The following is a 19,565-nucleotide window of genomic DNA, read 5'->3' as shown; positions in this document are numbered from 1 at the left end:
ATAGTTTAGGGGGGGGGTCAAGGTATCCCGCATGTCAAGTTTTGCCTTTTTGTCAAGGTATCCCGCATCGATTCTCATCCCCGCATTCATATCCACCACTCGCCACGGTATTTTTTCCACCCTAATATATTCACGGTTTTGTTCCCTCGTTTTTTTTTTCGTTCCCCGGAAGATCGCGCAAGGAGCCAACCAGCTTCCATTGTTGAAGGAATTCAGTTAGTACCGAAGTCCATCCCGCCATAGCTAGGGAACGGTTTTCTCACCAGGGGAAGAGAGGATCTATTTGGGGGTGTTGGGAGAGGGAAGATTACGGAAAGGGGAAGGGTGTGTGGAAAAAGGGGTCCACTCGAAGGTAACCATCTTTCCCATTTGCGCGAGGGGGCAGGGGAAGGTGGGCGAGGATTTTTAACGGGAAGGGGTGGACGGGGAGAGAGAGGGTTGTGATGAAGGGGACGCTTGGACGTTAACCACGGCCGTGGAATCGGAGAATCGTGAAGCAATAGGTTAATGATACGCCCGATTCCCGCGTTCTCCGCTGTTTATATGCTTATTGGCTACGGCCACTCTCAGATCTCCTTCCCCCCTCCTAACCCCTCCACCTCCCTTTACCTTTCTCCATCATCTCTCCACCGAATCCCTCACTCTCCCCATCTTTCTCTCCTCCCTTCCCTCCCACACCCTTGAAGAGGGCACACCTCCCCATCCTTCTCCTCGCTCCGAAAAACCTCCGCTCCCTCCGCTCCCTCCCAACCCCCCCGTCCTTCACCACGCTCTCTTCCGACAACTTTTCCAGTTTTCATGCGTCCCACTTTTTCCTCCCCCCTCGGAAAAATCCTCCCAACTCGTCCCTGTCTTCTCGAATCCCCCCCTCTCTGCCCTACCTCCCTTCCCAGAACCATCTTCTCTCGCCCCCACCCTTCGACCCGGGCCATGTCTTAGTTTTGTTTCCATTTTGCGGACGGCCGAGGGAAAAAAAGGGCACGAAGCAATTTTTCTTTGTCATCCCGGCCCAACAAATTATAGAGTGCAAGAGGGAACGAGGGGAGAGGATGTAGCGGAGTGAGGGGGGATGTAAGGAAGAGGGGAAGAGAGAGAGAGAGAGGGAAAGGGGTTTTGAGGAGAAGGAGGAGGTAGCGTGGCGGAGGCGATGTCTGTAAGGAGAGAAAGATGGAGAGAGAGAAAGAGAGACGCCCTCGCTTTTCTCATCAACTGCACAAACACCGGAAAGTAGGGAGGTTGTCCGCGAGGAGGGGGAAAGGGAGCGGCGACCTTGCGGCCCCGGTTTTCGAACATCATGGGTCACCAGCATCTCCACCCACTCTCCCTCCCAACGCTTCCCCACCGCACCTCCAAAAGGCCCCTCCCCCTTCATCTACTACTCCCTTCACCCCATCCCCAAAATGCATCGGGGTTAAGCCCTCGCGTCGATTGCAATTGCACCGATTGCACGGGCGGAGGTTGAGCCTCCCTATCCGGAAGGGCTAAGAGGGATGCTCCAACTTTCTTTCTACCTCGTATCTCGTCTCGCAAGACTAGGGATCCCGCGACACGTGGGCGGACACTATCGCGTCCCGGCAACGGGTAAGATCAAGTCGGCGTTGGTCGACCTGAGGACCTCTCAGGGAAGCACCTGGCATTCGCGTTGGATGGTAGCACAGCAATGTGTACTTAGATGAACTGGTCGACGATCAACAAAGCGATTCATCAAAACTAGAAAGACGTCAAATGCGATTCCATCACACTATCACATCCGCCGGAGTAGGTCACCATAATTTCAACCCCAAGTAGTAGTTAACTGCAGCCATCCTTTCTTCTCTATCAAGTGTCATTTCCCTTTCATCCCCTGATACCTTCTCTTTTTTATTTCCTTCTTAATTTGTCGCATGTACTTATCCCTTGGTCTCCCTCGTGGGGTCTTCCATTCACTTTACCTTCTGTTATGTTTCTAACTAACCAATTAGACCTCAAGGTGTGTCCAAAACAACTAGTTCTTTATTGCCGTCGAGTTCTCCATGTGGTAATTGCTTATTTTACTTTTCTTTGTACTCCCTTAGTCATTATTTTCATTTAATCATTATCATTCTCTATCGACAGCGCATTTAAAAGGCTTCTCTTCTCTGCTGGCACACAATTTCGATGTTATAAGTGCCTGATACGCAGAGGACTATGCTCCAAATGAACGTGTTGGAAACCCATTTTGTTTCTAATAGTAGTTGCCTCTTCTTCATGAACTTCTGGGTATAGGTTGAACTTCTGCCATCCAAAGTACTGCCCAGGTCGATGGATGATACCACTTACTCTTGTTTCCCTTCTAGAATTGTGATGTCTGTCACTATATTCCCGTAGTAGTTGATCCATGGAAAGCCAACACCAAAGCCGGATCATTGCAATCCATGGCCGTAGTAATTGGTCCTGGGTAGGTATACAGGCCAAAAAACTATAAGAGAACTTTTTTTGATCCCCTAAAAATATTATGAAGGAGAGAGTGTCATTTTTTAAATAAACCACCGAACATTTGCTGGTGGAAAATTTCCTTTGAAACTCTGCCAAACGGCATTGCTCCCTTCCGATTTTGCAGCCATGATTCTTCTGTTCTTTTACATTTGCCACAAGTTGTGGACTTGTACAGGAATTGTACAAGTTATTCCATTTTCAAATAAAATCTAATGTTAGAATGTCTCTAACCAAACAAAAATAAAGGTTTATTATTTAAGAACAATTTTGGAGCGACATGCTATGGAATACATTTCATTTATTAATGCATGTTCATGTGGTGGTGGAGTTTCGCATTCTTGCTTGTTGTGTCCTGGCTTGCGTGTTGTTGGATGGCTTTCGTGCTACATCCTGGGGTGCAGTTGTTTGTTGGTTTATGTTGTCTGTGTTTGCATGAGTGTTGGATGAAGGGATTTTTGCATGCGTTCGTACGCTGCTGTGGGTGTAATTTTCCATGCTGTTGTTTTGCATGTGGCCTTGTTCCTTTTTACGGTTGGTGACCTAACACCCACCGCCACACGCCCTTGCGGCGGCTTGCGGGGTATTATGTAGATGAATTAATAGGTGAATGTATTCCAAATAATCTATATGTTTACGAATACTTGATAAGACAAGTAAATGATAATGTATTTGACCTGTACTCGAAAAAATTCAAGGATCAATTATTGATTTGTTACGGAAGAAGTTACGTTAAATCTAAATTATACTTATCGAATCTCTCACAGCTGGTGAGATTGTTCGAAGATCTGAACGAAAAAATACTAACGGAAATTATGAATTACAACTTCCGTCGACAGATGGTTGAATTCTCTGAAGGCGAACAGGACAGTGCTAATACCTAAATTGCAACAGTTACATCAGCATCCCATTGCAACAAACAGCATTGGTAAACCTTAAGTATCTACCGACGTTGTTTTATAATTGGTGGAAGTGAAGTAGATAGATAAGTTATTTACAACTGGCTGAAAGGTTATTAGTAATATTATTAATTATATTTTACCGGCGTAGGTCGGTTTTGGATGGACACATTATACAGCGGTACAAAGATACAATTTTCTTGTCGCTCATAACAAAACACCTTGATATCCGACGCTACAGTAAGACCGCCATCAGTTCCTCATTTACTTCCTCTCTTCGTTCCGTCCAACATGCCTATTCTATTCCGAACATATCCTCGCTTGCCTAACGTTTGCTCCTTAATCACAGTCTTCAACATCTCAATGCAAATTCCAAAGAACAGTAACTTTTAACGGAGTCATCCGATAATGTGCATTACAATGCAACAATTTCAGAGTGTAAAAATCATTCGCCTTGACTGGGATTCGAACACAGATCCCTCAATATCCGGTCGAGTGCTTTAGCCACTTAAGCTACCGAGGCGTCCTCTTAAACTCTGAAAATTTGGGGCTTTTAAAGGAACGAGATCTTGTGACGAAATGCCGTACATACAATGTCACAGGCATTCGTAGTCGTGCGCGAGGCGCCACAGTCCACGAGGTTAAAGATTAAGTGGCTAAAGGGTAGCTTAAGTGGCTTAAGTACTCGACCGGATATTGAGGGATCAGGGTTCAAATCCCAGTCAAGGCGAATGATTTTTACACTCTGAAATTGTTGCATGGAATAGAATGTTTGCTGAAAAATATTAAGCCTAATAAATCCTCCGGCCCGATGAAATACTCGCTCGTGTATTTAAGGATCTAGCATTGGATATTGTGCCGTATCTAGAAATAAAATTTAAGAATTCGATGGTAGATCACAAGGTTTCCAGAGATTTGAAAACGGCTAACGTAACACCAATATTTCAAATCGGAAACAAGGAGGAACCGAGCAACTACAGACCTTTAGAAACGCTTTGCATTAATCATTCCAGCCGCGATAAAAACAATTTCAAAGGAAACAAAAATGGCAGTGTATAAAAACCATTATTTAGTGATTTTATTTAACTCCGGTGATGGAAATAAATGTAAAAAACTATTGAATCATAGAAAAATGTTTGATACTATCATTTAAAATTTGATACGATGTTAAACAGTTTATTTTTTCGAAAGTCACCAATTACCTCTTACTTAAATTCATCAGAATGTAATGCATCAAAGGTCTCTATAAAATTAATTCAAGTCACAATCATTCATTCACAAGCGATGTGGATGCGGACGACATAGATATAATAGCGTAAGAACTTATGTTTTGGAAACCGTACTGGTATTTCATTTTTAAATCGGTTGCTTTTCTCTCGTTGAATGACTGACTGCCTCCCATTTTATGTTTTGGCTACTTTTTATTGCATTTGTCTCACTGCTCATGCGTTGAATTACGGTTGATTATTGTTTTCGTCGTCATCGTTACGGTTGCCTTTCAATGGACCGTCGACATGGATGTACCACGACTGCGATATGTATCTTTCTTGAGCGGAAAAACAGAATTTTCTCTTGGAAATTCGGCCGACGAAATTACGCCGAAGGCGGAGGTAGGTGTCCGATACGATCGCACCTGTTCCCACCCGTCACCCCTTTCCCGAATATCCACGGTCGGAGCTCGCTCCTTCCCAGACTTGCAGCCCACCTTATCGCCACCCCTAGCCCCCACACCACCCCGCCACGCCCCTCCCCCCGGGCATGCCCCACCTGGCGATCCCAAGATGCCCCGCGGTCCCGAGCGACGGCTGCCGTCGAAGTCATCCCTGGAGTCCGCCCTGGGTGCTGGGTGCGAGAATACCCTCGGGGGGACTCCTCCGGGTACTCAGCGGGACTTATCTGAAAAGAGGGCGGGAGTGAGGTTCTTTCGCATTCACTCACCCAGCAGAGCTGAAAACATCCGGTTAATATGAAGAGCATACTATATCCGTAATATACGTAATCCGGTAATTCGAGTTTGAATTACAGGTGCAATTCAAAAATTTGTTTGCAGACATCGTAATCATCTTCTGATCATTGGGTTCGAGCTCTGGATTTGAAATATCCAATGTGAAAACTGAGAGAGTACGTTTTTAACTGGGAGTGATGGAAGAACGTATTCATAAATAACATCAAATCATCCTCCAGATATTGTAGAGACAGAAGGAAAATGAATTCTGAACTAAGAAACTCCAGGGAGCATAGGCCTTGATGTCATATGCTCTTCTATTGGTTCAATTCTGACCTCAGCTGATGAGCTTGGACTTGTATATTTGTATCTATTATCTTCACCTTTCTTTTTCTTTTCATCACCTTGGGCCTGTTTTTCCTCTCTCTTCCAGTCTATCTCTAATGGTCTTTGCTTATGTTACCCCTTCTCCTGTGTTGTTTTTTTGCTCTTATAATTGAATTAATTGTGGTCTAATTTTCATCTAATATATTTGAAGATTTTTTTTATTTCCGTTATATTTTCTTTATTTTAATATCTGCCCCTTCGTTCATTAGGTGACAATTTACCACTGTTAAAACCATGACAGCAACGAAATATTTTACGTCGTTCTAGAAAAAATGACCCAATTCAGTAACAGCATTTCCTATAAACATGCAGCATTTATTTCGATATATATGTTTGAGCATTTAGCTTGCATTTCACCGTAATTATCTATTGTGTGTGTTTTTCATTAGAAGTGTAATAATCTGTGCAATGGTAAATATATATTGAAATTATATAATTTAATATTGAGGGAAAACGTTACTCCGTAATACTTGGAAAATAATGGTATCCTAGGTGATTGCTATTAACATATCACATTGATATTATGCGACAACAGCTGACCATCTGAACGTGAAAACCTATACCAAATATACTTTTCTACTTAAAGAATGAAATAGTTTCTGCTAATAACTTACTAATCAGGATACACCATAGTGCTAGGGAAGTGATCCTTCTCGAGTTAATGCCATTAACCTTAACAGTTAAAATTTACGAACCTTTTTGAGGGGTAAAAAAAATTATCATGGATTATATACAATACTCGTATGACAAAAAATGAATTAAATATATATCTGGAAAAGTACCAGTCGCAGGTGCAAAGGTATGGGAACGGAACCAGATATCTTCATTCTGCTTTAAGAATCTGGAAAGTAGAAATTTCTAAATTTCAGTAATTGGATAATGAAGAGAATATAAAAACATTATATCCAGGTTGTGAGTTCCGGAGGACGGCGCTTGCCGGAAAGTATTGAACAGGTTTGAAATGAGCGTGCGGAGATAGATGGAGATAATCATTGAGTAGGACAGAGAGGCAAGCGAATAAAAGAGTGTTTTAGGGATAGTGGAGGAGAAAAGAAGTTGTTAAAGTAAATTCCAAGAAAGTAGGGTACGTGGACGGAATGAGGGATACAATGCCACTTTGAAAGAAGTTACAGAAGGGTGAACGCTAGGTAAGCAGGCCAGAGAGAGGGAAAGAATAGGCCTTTTCGACGACAACATCATACAAAGATAAAGAAAGGTTATACCAAACGAAGAAGCTTGTCTTCATTAGTACATAAGAATTGATGAGTTCTATCGGCTACCTCGAAAGTCTAATAACTTTAGGGATCGTCCCAGATCTATATAACTGCAATTGGACGTATTCGGGTATCCCAGATTAAAAATAATTTGACCTGTATGCCGTATTCAAAATAATAAGAACTCAATTTTGCATAGTGTTACATATTTAATAGATTCTTAGAATTTAATGGTTGGAGTTATTCCGTCTCGAAAATTTGTTATTGTTACGATTCACAAGAATAGCTCTAAGCAAGAGAACACTACGCCCAAGATCCCGAAAAAATTGCTGTAAAGCACTTATTAAAATGCCACTGTAAACTACGCTTTCCATGTTTCGATGCTCAAAAAATATCGATTCCTTCATGGCGTATCAACGTAAAGACAATTGGTTCACCAAATTCTTGTCACTTCCCAAATCATTTTTCTCGTATCATTTTACGCTCTCATACTGATGCCTTTTGAAATCATTCGTTAGAAATTTTCAGAAAGTTGATCAACACCCGCCATTGTTCCGATCACCCAGGTGAACGCCAAAAACAATGGTTTCCAGTGATGCTAGAGCAACAGCGACGCTGACCGAGAGCGTGAAGTCAATCGCTATGTATCAGTTAAAATAATAGTACTTAAACTAAGGCAGTTCTGATTTCAAAATCAATGAAGACCTAAGAATACTTTTCAGGAGCTAAACGCCTAACAGTAGTCCCAGAGATAAAAAATACATCGTACACGTACTCGGCCAGAGAAATTACAGTTGGGGGTGAAATTAAAATATTTTAAGGAGGGGTCTAATTATTTGGAAATTGTCCATATCCGTTCTCTATTACCTAGGTTTCGCTGTGTAGATTATGAAAGAGTGTCATTTATTTATTTTCTAGTAATGCAAATCATGAATAAACAGAACCTTTTGATGGAAAGATAGAAAAAACAAAAACATACTGTAGTTTCAAAAATAATTTTGTTGAAATCGAATGCAAAAGTTCGGCTGCAATGAATCCTATTGCATGCAAGGGTTGACCTGAATCCAAGGGCATAACGGGACGGATCCTATCAATGCAAACAACTTCGCTTCCAGCTTCCGCTTATGCACAGCTTTCAAAAGTCAGTCATCCTCTAACTATATTCAAACATGACTTCGGATACAGAATAGTTACATAACTAACAATTAACTTACATATTTGTCTTAAGAATAACTCCCCTAAAGAGATGGATAACCATAGCAATAAAATATTAAGCATTTCTACACGGTTGGATCTAGAAACGCTTATTATAACTGCGAGTATAATTAAATTCGAAGTTAATATCATTAAGATGATTTGTCTGAAAGTTTCCAGGGCATAATAATTTGAAGAATAACTTGCTAAAATTTCCATAATTTTCCATTGGCAATACCATGAAAATGCCTCCTTTTGAATTAATACGAGTAACAGTCTATTTATGAATGTTTCGTATGCCTTAAGTTTGCGTTTCCGGCACTAATTTATCAATAATACATACATGTGTTGTGTTAGATCTTGTGGCTTTAATCTTAGAAGCTGAATGGCAATAGATGTAGCTAAAAATACTATGAAGCTAAGAGTAGCTATACATGAAATGAATTTTCCAAATAAAATATTTTGCATATTCATTTTTACAAATTAGTGTTTCCTTTTTATCTATCGTATATTCCAAGCCTTTGAATTGTTTATATTGACTATAAACGCATTATTTTGCCTATTACTGTCTGTCTTCTCCAAGAACTCCGCAGTGTCCCTTCTTAAAGAAAACCAAACCCTAATCCCCTCGCCAGTGGACACTTGCCATTAACGGAAAATTTAATCCACGCAAAATTGTTCAGTTGTTTAATAATTTTCTCAATGTTAAAGTTACACTAACAATCTATTTTTTGTGGCAAATTTAGATGCAACTTTTGACTCGTATACCTTTTTTCCTTCGACCACATTTTTGTAAAATTATTTCATATTATAAATGCTCAGAGTCCGATTATTTATACAATGCTAGGTCTCAGATTGCCAATAACGAGGCATCACAGTCATTATGAAATTTATTATCTAAAGCATAAAAAATCAAAGTTACAATCTATCTTAACACCAAAAATCAAGCACAAGACCCAACCATATAGGGCCAATGCCAATTACGTATCCTAACACACCCAGTATTCTATGTTTGTCCCATTGGTGAAACTAATCAACTTTGTAAAGGAATGTTGAAGACGTTAATCACAGAGGCTAACCTAGTCGCGGCTTGAAGCATGCGAAGATGAGGGTAATTATGCGTAGGCCTGTCGAGTGAAAATTATCCAAACTTTCATGGAGAGACTCGGAGAGACTCGAAACTTCATTGTTTCAGCAAGGGCAATATAAAGGGAGCAAATCGGCTTCATTCACTCCCAAATCATCACTTGGGTTGATTTTCAACAGGGTTGGCATCTCTTATTGTGTGGGAATGCTTTTCTCTGAAATTAACGCCACTTCAAAACATAAACTTGGATGGAAATCTTGACGTTTCTTTATTCATTGATTAAATCATCAAAAACAGCACAAAGGCGTCTCACAACGGCAATGGAAACGGTGAAAGATTAGTTACCTCGTAGGCGTTTCAGTAAGAAAGGGGGTGCGAGGGGAAGGATCCCATTTTTTCTTAGGTTAAGATCATTTGAGATGGTAGGCAGTAACTATCCATTCAACTCCCCTCACTTCTTGCTTTTCCCTTTTACTCCCAATACGATATATATTGGGGTCATTTTTCAAAAACAAAGTTCATTTCTTGCGAGTGAATTGAATAGTTCAGAAATTCTGAAGAACGAAACAGTGTGACGAGGTCCATTTGAATTTAGAACTTAAAGAAACTCTTATTTTAAAGTGTGAAATTCAAATAAACACCTGGGGAAAAGATTGAAGATCATAATCGCGGAAAAAAATCAATTTTAACATTGTGTAAAACCTTAATGTGAGTTAATTCATACATAAATATAGTACAGAAATGAGTAACAATGTTTGCTGCAATTGTTTTTACCACAAAAGAGCAAAATTGTGATTTGCAGTAATTTTGGCATTTTTCCGCCGCGAAATACATGCATGGTAAAAAGATGCATTAAAAAGGTTGTACGAGTGCAAATGGTTGATGGTAAATTCTAAATGCTAGGCAGATAAATTCGGAACGAGAAATTAGCCCTATGTCAAAATAAAAACAAGTAAATTATTGGTGATATGAGCTCACATTGAATTAACCCATTTTTATTGAATTGACTGATCAATTTAAGGCGTTAAAATAATTGACCAGAGAAAACAGAGATGCACAGATATTTGTAGTGGATTGATATTTGTTTTATTCTTGAGAATGTTCCAACGGTTACCGTAAGTATTATTTTCTGATTTGTAAAATATTTTAAAGTTGCGAATCAGAGTTAGATTATTGTAAATGGAGGGAAGCTTACCCTTAAGAAGTAATGCATTGCCAATACGGAAGTATTGAGTACAAGAACCAAGCTTTTACCTTTGTAACTCATCAAATTTTCCACTCTCTTTGCTTATATTAATCAGCTATGCCCACACGAACGATTCGGATTCCAGAAAAAAATGTTGACCAGGAAATAGTAACTCGGATGAGAGAAGTATGTATTGTATTATTTCTTAATCAATATTTCATGTTTATTGACACCATTTTCATTGCCTTTCATCCTTCGGGCTGTCAAGAGTCGGGCGTTGTGATGACTGTGATGTTTAAGAAGATGTCAATAAAAATCGAAACAAATGGCACTGGAAAGTACTAGGTTGCCTAAGGAAATTATAGAAGTAAAACAAAGTACATACAGCCATCAATGGTTTATTCGATGAGCGAGGGTATAGTTTGCTACGCATTAAGCCCTAAAGCGTGTGAAAGTACATCAAAGGAGTGGGGCCAGTTTCTCTCCCTTTGCCAACTGCGGTTTCTCAGAAAGATCGTATCTGATAATTCTCATGTTTGGGAGGAGCTGGGAGCGTCAAAAGTTAGCGGGAATCGAATCCAAGCCCTCCGGTGAGTAGTAAATTGCTCTTTATACTAGGCTGACACGCCAAAGAATATTACAGTAGGGAGTTATATGTGATAATGTGGTACGATATATTTATTTGGGCAATCCTTTGGACGAAAATGAACATTTTAGGTAACTGATAACTGGTTTTATGATTAAAGGTATACAGAAAAGAACATTAAGCACTTATGGAGCAGTGCCATATATTTCATAGCAGAAGTAAAGTTTGGATTTCATGGATCCAGGGGCAAAGCATTACTACAGCTGTAAGTCCCACCTAACACTTCACTAAATACCCCAAACCTCCAAATTACAGTTGACTAGTTTTCCCTCCTTTCCTATCTCTACTGCACTTCCCCAATTAGGGTAAGGAGCACATATGACTCAAACCTTTATTGCCGTATTAAATATAATGTTTATTCTAAAAATCACTTGGATTGATTTTTCATTCATCTTGAAGTCTTTTAGTCCTGAAGTCATCTTGAAGTACTGAAGACCTTATCCTCTGAGATGCTTACAACCTCATCGTTAATTTTCCTTTCTGTTCTTCTTATCTAAAAATATTTCAAACTATCCTTACTCTTAAGTCTCGACCACCAAGTTTCGGAGCCGTAGAAAACTACTTCCATTACCAGAGGTTTGAGTTAGATATTCTTTTAATTTGGCATCAAAGAAGGGTAAATGAGTGTATTTAGGTGAACGATTGAGATTAGGTTCACAGTTGTGAGGAAAAGCATCACATATTTGCATGAAGACGAAGGAAAATTGCAAAAAGCAATTTTTAATTTTCGGGGTGGAGAAGTTGGTGGAGGTTGTTTAAGGAAAAGTATTTGGCGAAAAGAAATACCTATGACTGGTAAGCAGAATGATGAAGAGTGTTTTGGAAAGGATGGCGCTAAGTAAATATTATTGATATGAATATGTCAATTGGACCCTACGAAAGGGGTGAAGAGTGTAAAGAGCTGATAAATCTTATTTCGTGTGAAAAAAGGGTTTTTATTACTGTGACGCAATGTTTGGAAAGTTTTCAAGAAATTACACCAATAATAATAAGCCTCCGATGAATTCTTGAATAGAAATTCACTTTCAATGTATTGTAGAGTCAAAAGTTCACATTCACCATTGGAAAACAGGGCAGGTGCAGTTTACGCGTGATACTACTTTAGTAACATTTATGTCAATTTAACTGACAAATTGACAAATTCAATTGATGTCAAATTTATTTAGGTATTAATAGTTAAAGTTTGATCATAAAAATCTCTGTATAAATGAATATGAAATATAGAAGATAATTAAGCTTTGTAAGTATTATCGACTGTGAAAATATTGCAGAATATTTTAGTAATTTAAATTAATCTTTTTTGAAGAAAATATGGAATAACAATAAATTTAACAACACCAGGGAATATCAACAGAGGTAATATTTTTTTATTTTTTGTAAATACTTTCGCAGCGTTCCAGTTTGAGTGGCTGGATTTCGGTATGTCTCCGCGTTGGAATCTAGTGGTGACGGTTCACCACTGGAGTCCTCAAGGGATGCAGAATAGGAGACTTCAACCAAAAAACGACTTAAGGCCATATTTTCATTCTTAAATTATTTACAGTAATTGCCATGGCTCCTTATACAGACGCTATATTTCCCTCAGAACACTGGACCACTGGACAAAACTCGAGAGTTTAATTTAGGGATTTTTATGTCGGACTTGGTTTAAATTCCATAATAAGTCTGCAATTGTGGTTGTCTTGCAAATTTATAAGCATTCAAAATGACGAAGTCTTGATAGGTTGACTCACAATGGAAATAATTATTTAGTCATTGAATTAATTCTATCGAAATAGCCAAATTTCTTCTGCGCATCATATACGAGTACTTGTATCAAATTTTAAAGTATAAGCTTTTCCCTATGGAAGGCTAAGACATATATATCATCCACATAATGCTGTGACTGAAATATTAAGTTTAAGTTCTAATCTGCAAGTTATATACTAGTAAAAAACTTTTATACATAACACAGTTTCATTTATATTGATAGTTTTGTCTTTCTGCGTGGTGATTACTTTCCCATCCTGTACAATACTAAATCCTAAGTTCAGGATTTTACTCATTCAGGAGAAAATATTAACATTTTATTCTAGTTGTCATTTCATCACGGTAATTTCCTATATTGCTTCAGCTCTTTTAGATTTATTTCATTTTCTTCATGTGCTTCATAAATTATGTTACAAGAGCTTGGCATTTTTAATGCCACCAATAGATTAAATATATATCTTCCACCTTTAATATTAAATTGGTTAATAAAATAATGTATTTCCCTAAGAAAAATTTTAAGAACTGCGGGAGATGCCTCGACAGTAAATTTTTACGGAGTTCTCTGCTAATACTACCTTGATCAAAACGTTCTTATTCCTTTTTGTGTGAACCAATTATTTTATGCCCTCAGTTGAGCATCAATATTTTTTACTTTTATAGAATAATAAGTGTGCGTAGTGTTCCGATTATGGTATATTAAAATCACGTGCTACGTATTAGTTCTTGTACAGAAAATAATTCATTTAAGATGAAATAGAATTCTTTAATTGTTCGACAATGGATTCAGTGACGTAAAGTCGTATTAAACATGTATTTCCTAACAGAGTAACTTTTGATTTATTTACCAGTTTGATAAAAATCAAATCAGCAAAGGATGTATATTTAAAAAATAAAACTATAACGCTATAGAAAAAAAATAAACGATGAATTCTGATTGCATAGCAAGATGCAACAAATTCAAATGTTAAAAACAGTTCGCTTAGATCGGTATTCGAACTCGGATACTCTTTAGCCAATTAAGCTCCCAAGGAGTCATCTTCCAGACTGTAATTTTTGCACTGCTGTTTTTAATGCAGATAGGAGGAGTTGCTGTCGCGGCATCTCCCATAGCTCTTTGAACATAACAAGATGCTCAGTTTTTTCAAGGACGATTAAACACCTACTTTTGGTCAAAAAGACAACTAATTTGAATAATCAACTGTTATGTTTCAAACGGCCCTAAATTTATGAAGGATATGCATAGATTGTCTTACATGTATAATTGGGCATGGGAGAAATACATATGCGTAATTATAGCCTCAAATGATCGTACCTTCCATTATATAGTCATTTTGTGCATGGCTAACAAGCCCACCGGCATATACTATATGCATTAAAATGTAGAAAAATCAAGGTGTAAAAATCATTCGGCTTGACCGGTTTTCAAACCCTGATTCCTCGATATCCGGCCTAGTGCTTTAGCCAGTTAAGCTACCCAGGCGTCGCGGGCATAAAAATGTAATGCAATAGGCTGAATTCATTTCCGAAATCTTCCATTCTTTTAACAATTGCCTAAGGACGTAGGCATTTTATGATCAGATACTTACTGAAATTTCGTAGGGGCGTCCGTTATTTGTAGATACAAAATTCGAGCGTGATATTTGATCAAAATCGTTAACAATCAACTAAGCTTCGCGTTTTCCTAAAGTGTATAATAATTGGCTTAGTTTTCTATTTGTAAAAAAATATTGAGCAACACCTATCTTCATTGATCACAATCGACTAATCAATCCCTAGTCATTTCTGATACCTTCACGCAAATGGAATTCGATTTCCCGCCATAGAATCGATCATCCTCGTGCACCTCTTTTTACGTCTCTAACATTTCGTTTTTGTCACACTGTTAAATAAAAAATAGAATGTTCGTCCGGTGCAAATTAAACCAAAACACTGTGGTTCGAGAACGTTTTTGGATAAATGAAGAGAGGCAGATTGACGATAAATCATTGAAACGGTTGATTTTTGGAACGGTTTTTAAGACAAAATCCCTAAATCAAAGGTGGGGAATGAGCGCTCTCCATCCCCATTTCGGTTGGCAACGGCCCCTTTTCCTTTTGTGCCCTTGTCCTTCCTCCCCCCCCCCCTGTCGACTCCTTCCACCACCCCCCCCTTTCGACCTCCTCTCCTCTCTCACCTCCCCCTCAGCGCGGCGGATTCACCCTCCTCGCACTTAATCTCTCGCATGTCCCATCAACCGACTCCGCCCATCTCTTCGAGTTTTACTCACGTTTCCCTCTCGTCCCCTTCCCTCTCCTCGTACCCACTTCCTCCTCCCCCAGAATCCCTCTCCGTCCGTTCCCAAGGGTGACCACTGGACGCCCCCACTGAGATCAAAACCCGGACTAAACGATCTTTGAACCAGGGATGCCAAGACCTCAAATGGCTCCCGCTCAGGACTCAGGTACTCGGTTGGCGCGTGAAAAAAGTGCTCATCCCGTCCCTAGGTTTTGTACATGAAGCTTGTTTTGAGGCGATACAAGGGAAAACCATTTAATCGTGACCCAAGTATAATGTACATTCGGGAACTAGATCGATACGAGGTGTGTTCAAAAACATCGCTATTTTTTTATTACAAAACAATATTTCACTAACAAATTATTCGTCAGGATCCCTTTCAAAGTAGTCTCCTTCCCAACGTACACAATTATCCCAACCGTGTTTTCAGTTTTTGAAACAGTCCTGGAGCGTTTCATCCGGAACGCTCATAAGGTCCTCCGTCGAATTTTTCTCTATCTCTGAATTGGTGGCAAATATTTTTCATTTGAGCGGGCTTTTTAGTTTGATGAATAGGAAAAAGTCACATTGGGCCAGGTCTGGTGAGTGGGGTTGCACAGCGGTCTTGGTTAGAGCTAAAAACTCATGAGTTCTGAGGGACGAATGAGCCGACTCGTTGTCGTGAAGAAAAAACCACTCGCCGCTTCTTCAAAGTTCAGGCCGTTTTCGCCTGATTCTCTCTATTAGTCGTATCATAACCCCCAGGTAGTACTCCGTGTTGACTGCCTGGCCCTTACGCAGGTATTTGTGAGGCACAACCCCCTTTGCGTCCAAAAAAAAACAGTCATCATCACTTTGACATACGAACAAACGGCCATAACTAATCAACAAAGTGGTCGAAGGAGGTTATTCGGGAAGTTTTTGCGGACACAACGCCTCCAAGCGGATTAAAAAATAACCAATTGGAAGCGCGCCTTTCAAAAACTTCGGGACAGTATTTCGAACAGAACTCATAAATGTGGAAACGTGATAAAATGACCAAAATAAGCTAAAATAATCAAAGGGCCTCAGGATATAACATGGCTTCATTGTGTTACTTCATATTGTAGAATAAATAAGTAGAGCCCATAAAAATGTAATTTTACTCCACCAAGTTTCAAATTAACAAGTTCATTTGAAAGGCACCTTGTGCCAGGAGATGTAAGGAAAATACTCTTCACCAAAGTAAAAAGGCGGAGATCTTGAAAATAACATATAATTTCCAAACCTAGTCATATTTACTGTTCTCTCGTTTATTTCACGGTGTGAACAACTCCGAAGGCCTTAGGGTATTAAATCTTTATGTGGAAGTGCAAAGTTTCTTTCTCTAACCTCATCATGAAGGAATTTCACAATGTTAAGCCAGAAACAGTTTTGTACGAAGGCCTTGGTTACAAACGGAGTTGGCGGGATTATTTTACGTTGTGCCAAAAACATAGTATGTTGGGAGGCTTCAGCACAGGAGGTACCCCTTCCGCTTTAGTCGCATATGAGTCCGAAAAGTGTCATTGACTTCTTCCCCTAAAAACATAATCAATTTTGCACTATCAGTTGTTTTCCCTCGCTTTATAGGCATACACGTAGATGAAATGAAATCAAAAGGATTTCCTTCGGTAGAAAAAAATAAAATCGCCTTTTCTCGAAATCCGTACCTATTAACAACGATATATCCACATGGCATCCAAAAAAATTAAATAATATCGGTTTATATGTTTTCATTTGAATACAGAAACAATTAATGCTGCGTTCATCACATCATCATCAAATAAAAAATGTTTTCATCAGATGGTTACCTTGGTACACATCTTCATTCCTTTCTCTGATTTTCGAACCTTTTCATTCCTTGTCACTCCACGTATTTGTATTTACCTCTCTCTTTGTTGCGTCAAGTATTGCATCACATGTTAATACCCACTCCCAATTCCCAAGACCTATACTGCTGATGATAAATATGTTAATCAAATAATGTAAATGACGAATTAAATAGCCAAGCAGTAATTACGGTTATGGAAATAAAATGATTTTAGAGCAATTAAGGGTGATCGGTATGGTGCGGTAGCTTACGTACTGGCTTCCCACCCAGAGGGCCCGGGTTCGACTTTTAGAGACAGCAGATTTTTTCAGTGGTATCCCGATCCCTACTTGAGGTGCTTTCTGGAGGGCACTTTTGAGTGAGTACGCCGTCCGTCGGATGGGACGTTAAGCCGCGTGCCCCTTGGCGCCTTTCGTAAAGAGTAGGCTAATACCGACGCCGGGTTTCTCTCCACCCTCCATCCTTTCCTGTCCATCCCTAATGGCGCGAATGACCTCAGCTGTCGGTCACCTCCCCTAATTACTACTACTTCTATAGCATTCCATTTATTTTTTCTCTGGCCTATAGTTGTTATATTAATCATTATTTTTTATGGTATAATATGTTTAATTGGTGCGTGCGTATTAAGGATTTAGCATCAATGATTATATGTGTATTCCACCAGTAACAAAGTCACGGATACCGATTTTGAGTCGTCTGTGGTGAAGGATATGTGAAGAACAATCGATTATTATTTGCTCTTGAATCGACTATTTTGGCCGTAGAAATCTAATAAATAGAGAATTCTATTGCAAATGAACAGTATTACCAAGGTCCAGCATCTGAAAAAGTGAAAATATTCCCAAAATATTTTATATAAAAAAAGTTCAAGAAATTGATGAGGAGAAGTTCTTCCCGTCATAGTAAAAGAGTTAACAATCATTCAGGAGATATTATGACAGTGACGAACAATTTCGTGTATTCCCATCGGCAGTAGAAAAAGCTATCTCTTTCTTGAGCCAATTACTTGACTGCACTCTTTGGATAGAATCGTGTCACAGAACAGACAATTTCCCAAAGGAAAATATCACCTGTGTTGAATGAGAAAAAAATATGATTTTATTTAAATAAGAAACATTTATTGTGTTCCGAAAAAGTTAGCACATAATGAGAATTGACTTCATAACTGAGTGGATGTGGTTTTTATGTATGTTCTATTGTTTGCCAATTACGCAAATTGTGATTTCCTTTCAAATACCTTCACGTCGCCGCAATACTATTCGTTACTAACTCTATCAAGGTGCATAGTTTCATTGCGCTGTGCTTCTCACGAAATTGTGTAATTTCACCCCGGATAACAATTCCTTACGGAAGAAAATAGACGACAATGGTCGCAAACGATATCCCTCCACGTCAAACCATCCTCAGTCGGAGTTGTGAGCCGGCCGCCTGAATTCTACACTTTGTAATTACCCACTTTTCCCTGTACACTGGGGCAAGTCTGCAGCAGGATTTGGAGAGAGAGGGTGGGTCGGCTGGGGGTGAGTTGCAAGGGGAGGTCGGGATGCAGGAGATGGGCGGAGGAGGGAGGCGGAGGGTGAGGGAAGAACCCTATCGTGGGCGGGCCCCTTCCAAGGGAGGAGTGAAGGGGAAGGAAGAGTAGGTGAGCGGGGGAAGGGTGAGGGTTGGGAGGTCCATCCTCCTCCCACCTTCACCCCCCCCTCTCCTCCTCCCGATCGCCCGGTTGGAATGAGAGAAACAGCGAAACAAACGTCCAAGTAGGGTTTGGCCTCTGCAGAGTGTAATTTGGCGGCGCTGGAAGACGTGGCTGACATACCGAGGACGAGGAGAAGGGACGGATGGGGGGGGAGGGGGCGTTTGGGAGGTAGGGTAGAGGGGGTGGGAGGGTGGGTGGAGCCAAGCGGGGCATTCTGGGAAGGAGGGCCGGGGTCAAGTGGGGGGCAGTCCCAAAAGTGGCGGTGTTTCGGTCAGCGGAGGAGAGGGGGGAGGGTTTGATGGAAAAGGGGTGCGCGGGAGACGGGAGGGATGTGGGAGAGGGTGGGGGGAAATTGGAAGCATCTTCGTGCCATCTCCGGGAGAGTTGGGGGAGTGAGGGCGTGGCGGAGAGGAGAGGGCGAGGAGGAAGGGAGGGCGTGGAGGGAGGCTTCTCCTCCCTGAGGAAGAAGAAGAAGGGTCCGTGACGCCGCCATCTGCCCTCTCCACACTTCCCCTTTCTGCACCAGCACCAAAAACACCCTCTCTAACCTTCTCAACCATCTCACAGGCGTGCGTGAACCCCCCCTTCCATGGAGTAAGAGCCTGAGGTCGCGGAGGGATGTTCGTTATGGCAAGCCATCTCATTAATGACGACATTTTTTATGACATTTCCAAGGTACTCCGTCTACAAACGGCATTGTTTTGCGATTGCCGCCACAAATCTATAGCTGCTCTTTGCTGTGCAAGAATCGGACTGCAGTTGGGACACATCCACATCGCTATAACTGTTCATCAATCCTGAGATTGGTTTGACGCATCTCCCAATACAACCCTGCCATCGGACAAAATCTTCGAGTGTATATTATTTATTTAATTGTTTCATATCCTTAGTTCTTATTATATCTTAGAACTGCGTCATTGGAAGTTTCGTGTGTCTAATCCGGAGTCTTCTTCTTATATGTTTCCTCCTGTTCACATTTTCAATTATCGAAATATCTCCTAAAGTT

Source organism: Hetaerina americana, unplaced genomic scaffold (genome assembly GCF_022747635.1).
Source record: "Hetaerina americana unplaced genomic scaffold, ioHetAmer1.1.p SCAF_6, whole genome shotgun sequence".
Classification (NCBI taxonomy): Eukaryota; Metazoa; Arthropoda; class Insecta; order Odonata; family Calopterygidae; genus Hetaerina; species Hetaerina americana.
The sequence above is the reverse complement of the archived record's forward strand: the minus strand, read 5'-3'. Positions refer to the sequence as shown.